The sequence below is a fragment of the Microcaecilia unicolor genome, chromosome 2, assembly GCF_901765095.1.
Source record: "Microcaecilia unicolor chromosome 2, aMicUni1.1, whole genome shotgun sequence".
Lineage (NCBI taxonomy): Eukaryota > Metazoa > Chordata > Amphibia > Gymnophiona > Siphonopidae > Microcaecilia > Microcaecilia unicolor.
In genome coordinates, this window is record NC_044032.1 from 415,919,914 (window position 1) to 415,927,059 (window position 7,146).

Here is a 7,146-nt window from a genome sequence, read left to right on the forward strand (position 1 = left end):
ACTGTGTTGGAGAAAATAAATAAAGGGGAAAAAAAAGTAAGACTGTTGGTTGGGAGTTTGTAAATCCTGGTCAAGGGCATCCGGAGGAGGGACAGCCACAGGAAGGCTGTCTCTGTGTTTTCTCCTGGTAAGAGGACAGCTCAGCTAGGAGGTTCAAAGAATTGCAGGGTCCTGTGGATTAAAAACCCGTGAAGGCCCCGTGGGGTCACAGCTAGTAAGCTGAAAAGGGACAGAGAGAGGCAGGACAGGGACTTATGCCAACATTTTGTTAAAGAAGCAGTGCAGTCAGAAACCCACTCCCACTTTGATGTGAAAAACTGGTGATCTTCAGCAGTCACTAAAGGCTCTTTGGGCAGACGATGTAGTGTTTAACCTAAATAAGGCCTGGCAGGTTTACTTTAAGGAGGAGAATCAAGACAGTAAATTGCTAGCTTCTCAACTGAAACATCAGCAGGTATGCACGCAGGTAGTGTCCCTCCGGGATATGGATGGGATGGAATACTTTAAATCTGAGGAGATGAGAACTTTTTTTTTGCACTTTTACTCAGTTTTGTACTCCTCTGAAACGCGAGTTACCAAGACAGATATACACAGGTATTTGGATGAGATAGCCTTGCCATGTCTTATGGAGGGTCAACGTGATAGTCTAGATCAAGACATTCAGGTTGAGGAGTTGAACTTTGCAATTCAGTCTCTGAAACCAGGCAAATCCCCTGGGCTGGATGGTCTTACTGCAAAATTCTACAAGAAATTTAAGGGGTTGGTTTCCCCTTTATTGACTCAGGTTTTTAATGGAATATTGGAGGGGGCTAGTTTACTCCTCTCGATGATGGAGACAGGGATCACTATTCTGCCTAAGCCTGGGAAAGATGCAACACAATACAGTTCATATAGGCCGATTTCTCTCCTCAACCTGGTCATTAAGTTTCTGGCTAGTGTGTTTGTGAGGTGCATGAATGGGCATATAACTAGCTTAATTCATGAGGATCAATGTGGGTTTATCCCTCAGCGAGCCACTAGGGATAATGTTCAAAGGGATGTTCACTTAAATTGGTATGCAAGGCAAGAGGGGATTCCCATGGTTTTACTTGAGGTTGATGCTGAAAACACTTTTGACCGTGTGGAATGACCCTTCATGCACATGATCTTGGAGCATATGGGCTTGGGATAGCATTTCCGTTCTTGGATAGCGGCATTATATCAGTCATCCATGGCTAGAATTCTAGTAAATGGAGGGTTATTCGGAAGCATTTCCCTTGGAGAGGGGGACCAGGCAGGGTTGTCCCCTCTCTTCCCTTTTGTTTGCTCTAACAGTGGAGCCATTGGCTGCCCAGATACGTCAGACCTCTAGTATTAGAGGACTAAGAGTGGGTATGGATGAATATAAAATTTCTCTTTTTGCAGATGATATTCATTTATTTGTTACAGAACCTGTATCTCTGTGTCTTATTCTTCAAGTATTACATACCTATGGTTCCTTTTCTGGTTTTAAGATGAACGCTAGTAAAACTGAGTTTCTTAATATTAGTTTAGATCCCAACAGGGTGCACTCTCTGAAGGCCTCTTTGTCTTTTAGGTGGGCTAAGCAGTACAGTTGATATCTAGGCATGAATATCTGCCCGGACTTCTTATCTATATAAGTACAATTATGAGGCAGTGATTTAAGAGCTTTCACTGGCCTTAAACCATTGGCATGGCTTGACTCATACATGGGTGTGGAGAGTAGCCATTTGTAAAATGATGTTATTACCTAAATTTCTGTACTTATGTCAGGTTCTTCCAGTACCTGTTCCTTGACGAGTTTTGGCGAACTTACAGTGTAAGTGTTTTCAATATTTTTGGTGGAAGTGACCTCCAAGGGTCTCTAAATGGGTTTCAATGAAATGAAGGCGTGAAGGGGGTCTTGGAGTTCCTGACTTGCGGTGTTATTACTGGGCAGCCCAGCTTCATGTCTTTCTGGTGTGGGGGGTTGGCATCTCCTATGCCATGGATAAAGATTGAGGAGGGAATGTTGGAATCCAGCTCGTGCTCCCAACTCTTTTGGATTTCGTTTGAAGTGTCTGGTTGCTGGTGTATTTTGAATCCGATCATACGTAGCTCTGTAGCACTCTGGGTTCGTTTGTTTTGCATGCTGCTTAAGGGTGGTCGGGTCCCGCGATGTGCCCCACTTTCTGTGCTGTCTCCACTTCTTGAGAGTTGGTCTAAACATGCTTTTCAACATTAGGAGAGGAAGGGATTGGCCAACTTCTTCAGGGCATTTGTTTTTTTGTCTCATTTTTACTTATAACATACTTTTCATGTGGATTGTAAGGATTTTTTAATGTACTTGCAACTTCGACACTTAGTCTGTAGTGCACCTTTTTGAGAGAGGCTGCGAGCACCTTCTACTCCGTTTGATTGAGGAATATCTTACCAGAGGATTGTGTCAGCGAAAAACGATCTTTACTCTATATGATTTTTTATCTCTTCCTCTTTCTTAGCAGATGCCTTCCTATGTTCGCTAGTGGGAGCAAGATCTTGGGCGTGTTGTGACACCGCAGGAGTGGCAGAGTGTGTATTCCAATTTGGCACTCATTTCCATCTTGGCTAATTTGCAGGAGAATGGGGTCAAGTTATTGTACTACTGGTATAGAGTGCCTGCACAAATTGCTTGTTATTTACCTGTCTCTGCAGGAGACTGTTAGATAAATTGTGAAGGGGAAGGAAAATGTTTTCATATTTGGTGGGACTGCCCCTATATTCATTCTTTTTGGATTTGCTGGGCGAAGGTTTTTACCACTATGCTCTCTATATCAATAGTAGCGGATCCTGCTCTGTTTTTACTAAATATGGTGCCTGTTTCTGTTCCACCGGATGTGAGTAAATTACTCCTTTTATGCTTGGCAATTCTTTGGCGAGAGGTGGCTAAATATTGGAAGTCAGTTGCACTTCTGTCACTGGTACAGCTTAGAAGTGCTACTTGGTATGCCTATTATCTTAGCAAACCTACTGTGCTGAAGAGAGGCCGATTGGATGGTTATCAGCGCAGATGGGCACCTTTCCTTACTTGGTACCATTATCTCCTTTCTTAGAATCTTCTAGTGCTTATTTTATGGGTGGGGGGGGGGGAGGGGGGACTTTATATTTGTGTATAGTTGGTGACTATTGATTAAAGTTACCTTGTATTTGTTGTCTGTTTGCTATTACCAATAAAAATAAAGTTATATTTCCCCTGCATACATCCCTAGTTTTTCGACCTTACAGTAGATACTACATATTAGCATTCATTTACACATCACAATTTGTACAGTTAGAGCAAGTGTTTTTCTAACCTTTACAAAATAGTTCAGTTTTCCAAAATCTCCCATTAAATCCTTATCTTGAGAACATCTAGCCAGTGAGTTATCATTATTTTCTTTCCCACAATCTAGTTTGTCTTTTCAGAATAGCTCTGGATTTTTCTCCTAGGGTGGGAGTGGGCGTGCCAAATGTTCAGGACATGCTTAATTATATCTGAGAAACTGATAAGAGACAGACCAGACGCCTCTAAGGCAGATGTAATGCTGGGGTGGCTAATGAATAAGCTTGAAAGATGGACACTTGTCAGACAGAAATGTGATGCAAGCCAGAAACATGCAGAACAATGAAGCATTACTGTCAGGGAAGATAAATTCCTGCACTCGATGGACCTCAGGGATTCATCAGTACTTCTATTCTGAGCTCCTTCCAGTAACTCTTGCTAGGACTCTCCCACTAAACTAAGCAAGTTTAAGTCTTTGGAAAATGAAAACATATTTTTCTTTTCTAATGGGCTGTCTTTGAGCTCAACAGAACTTCCACTTACAAAGGTTAAGCAGCTTTTATAGTAATGCATTGCGAAGAATTTCAAGAGGTTGTAAATGCTCTATTATGGGTGTGCCACTGAAAGACTGGTTGAGTCAAGAGGTTAAGTAACCAAAATTTGTTTACTGAGCTCCAAGGGTACTAAAATTGGCCCATAAGTCTTAGTAAATCACAAACATATCCTGGTAAGCAGTTCCTTGCTTCTGTACCGTTTGCCCCATGCAATTATTAAGGCATTGTAAATGCATCTTTTCAGTAGATAGTGTAACTATCCATTCATTACGAGTGTTCACATGAAACTGAAGGCACATTTAAGAGACCTCAAAATATTTCCATTTGCCTATAGAGATTTCTCTCATTTCAGAAATGTTGTAGTCGTTTTCCTCCTTATACATCTATGAACAAGCACAAAACTAGATTAAATATGCACCCTCTTCCCCAAAATCCCACAAAACTAACACATATAGATGGAACTGAGTTATGTACAAAAGTGCAAACTGACTTAATTTGCACCAATTTTGTACTATTGCATAAATTGTACCATTTTTTAACCATCCTTTTCCCAATTGAAAATAACAGAACGTGTTTTTTTCTCTCTCATATATTCAGGACAACACTGGAGCAAATCTTTAAAAAAAATCAGCCCCAAGGACTTATAAGCACAAAAAATTGATGATCTGAGCATGCAGGTTTGAGCAAATCTGGGAAATGTACATTTCCAGGTTAAAAATAGGCCAAATGGGCATTTAGTTCTAATTGTGCTTCCTCTGACCTGTCTACTCAAGCCTTTCCTGTTAATCACCAAAACACACATCTTAAATCAAGCATGAAGTGCTGAGCTCTGATAACAGTATTGGTCCTGGAGGAAGCTGGAGTCTTTGCCGGCTGTGGTTGATTTATGATTTGCTAACATAAGAATCATGTTGTACAGGAAAGATTCAAGATCATACCCATCCTCCTTCTTTAAGTGTGTACTACACAAGAAAGGATTTTTGCTGTCTCCAAATCTCATGCACAGGGAATATTTTATGCCTGAGATTTTGAAAAACAGAGCCTATTGCTGAAGAACTATGTGTGGCTATTATTTATTTATTTATTTATTTATTTATTGGGATTTATTAACCGACTTTATGAAGAGATTCACCCAAGGTGGTGTTAAGCAGGTACAGTTTAAAATAAAACATACAATTTTGTTAACAGCATAGAGGGGGATAATCGAACAGGGACGCCCATCTCCATGGCTGCCCATCTCCGAGGATGGGGGCGCAAAGGGGCGGGACAGACCGTATTATCGAAAAAGGTGGGTAGTCATCTTTTCTTTCGATAATACAGTTGGTGCTGGCCAAATGCCTAGGATTTGGGCGGATTTGAGATGGTCGGCATCGGTTTTCAGTGATAATGGAAACCAAAGCTGGCCATCTCAAAAACAACCAAATTCAAGCCCTTTGGTTGTGGGAGGGGCCAGGATTCATAGTGCACTGGTCCCCCTCACATGCCAGGACACCAACCGGGCACCCTAGGGGGGCTCTTTTAAAAATTAAAAAAAAAAACATTAAAATACCTCCCAGGTGCATAGCTCCCTTACCTTGGGTGCTGAGCCCCCCAAAACCCACTCCCCACAACTCTACACCATTACCATAGCACTTATGGGTGAAAGGGGGCACCTAGATGTGGGTGCAGTGGGTTTTGGGGGGGTTTGGAGGGCTCCTATTTACCAGCACAAGTGGAACAGGTATGGGGGATGGGCCTGGGTCCACCTGCCTGAAGTGCACTGCACCCACTGAAAACTGCTCCAGGGACCTGCATACTGCTGTCATGGAGCTGGGTATGGCATAGAGGCTGGCAAAAAAATGTTTTTAAAGTTCGGTTTTTTTTGGTGGGAGGGGGTTAGTGACCACTGGGGGAGTCAGGGGAGGTCATCCCTGATTCCCTCCGGTGGTCATCTGGGCAGTTTGGGCACTTTTTTGGGACTTGGACCTAAAAAAAGAGTCCAAAAAAAGCGGATCAAATTCTTGGTAGGGCCGCCCTTCTTTTTTTCCATTATTGGCCGAGGGCGCCCATCTCTTAAGCACGCCCCTATCCCGCCTTCGCTACCCTTCCAACACGCCCCCGGGAACTTTGTTTGTCCCCGTGACGGACTGCAGTTGGGGGTGCCCAAAATTGGCTTTTGATTATACCGATTTGGGTGCCCGTGAGAGAAGGGTGGCCATCTCCCGATTTGGGTCAGAAGATGCCCGCCCTTCTCTTTCGAAAATGAGCTGGTTGGCGGACCAGACCGAAGATAGCTCGTGGACCAGCCTGATCCCGCTGGTAATGGGAAGGGAAGGCACTGTGGAACCCGAACTGAGTCCCGATTGCCTATCCAGGTCGGGAAGCCGTGGACAGCCGGCCGCAACCACCCCAGCCGGGGCCACATTGCTGACCGGCCATGTCCACGCATTGCTGACCAGCCATGACCCAACTAGAACAACATCGCCACCTAGCCCGACCTCAGTGTCCGTCCGACGGTGCCTACCTCCAGCGACATCGACACCTCCCGCGCTACTGACCATCCTACCAACGGGGCCACCGCTAGTTCACCGAAGCGCCCATCGGAAATCGAGGCCGAGCCTGAGGCCTGAGTCGATGGTGAATAGCGTGTCAGATGGCCCCGATCTGAGAGAACATAGCAGAGGAAGCTTTGGGTACTGCAGCTAAGACTGGCCCTGGGCAGAGACCACCACACCCGGTCTGGGCGTCACACAATCGCGGAGGTGCGAGCCCACGTAAGAACCTACCACACGGTTCGGAGCGTACCCATTGGCATTGGCCGCGTGAGCCGGTACAGGGATCCAGATAGACGCATGGTCAGCTGATCGCTCTGGACCATGCAGGCCAATGACCGCGGTGAAGGCATCCGAAGGACGGCCACATCTTCATCCCAATACTGAACAACCGCCCGAGGAAGTAAGGCAAAGTTCCGAGACAGCTCATGAACCTCCGGGACAGCTCATAGACCTCCTACAAAAGCAGACCTCCTACACCTCTGCAGACAGAGGGCCTCACCTGTGGCCGATGAACCTACAACCCTGGACTTCTCCGTTGCCACTTTCCAAGCGGGCCGACACCGCACACAGCTCTCCAACCAGCACCGGTGGCACTGCACTCCAACATCGAAAACTTCCTCGACAACCTGGACCTACTCCCAGGTAGATACCCAGCTGACCATAACTGGTCAACATTTAATCTACTCACCACTGAATTAGTCACACAAGCGACTCATAGGTTCGCCAACACCCACTGCAAACTGGACACATGTCCCAGTCATCTACTTAAATCTGCCCC

General features: G+C 45.0%; 1 protein-coding gene across 1 annotated transcript in view; it reads right to left on the minus strand.

The window, feature by feature from the left end:
• The window catches only part of UNC5C (unc-5 netrin receptor C), a 644,470-nt gene that overhangs the window by 213,747 nt on the left and 423,577 nt on the right, over positions 1–7,146 (minus strand). The gene's annotated exons all lie outside the window — the stretch shown is intronic.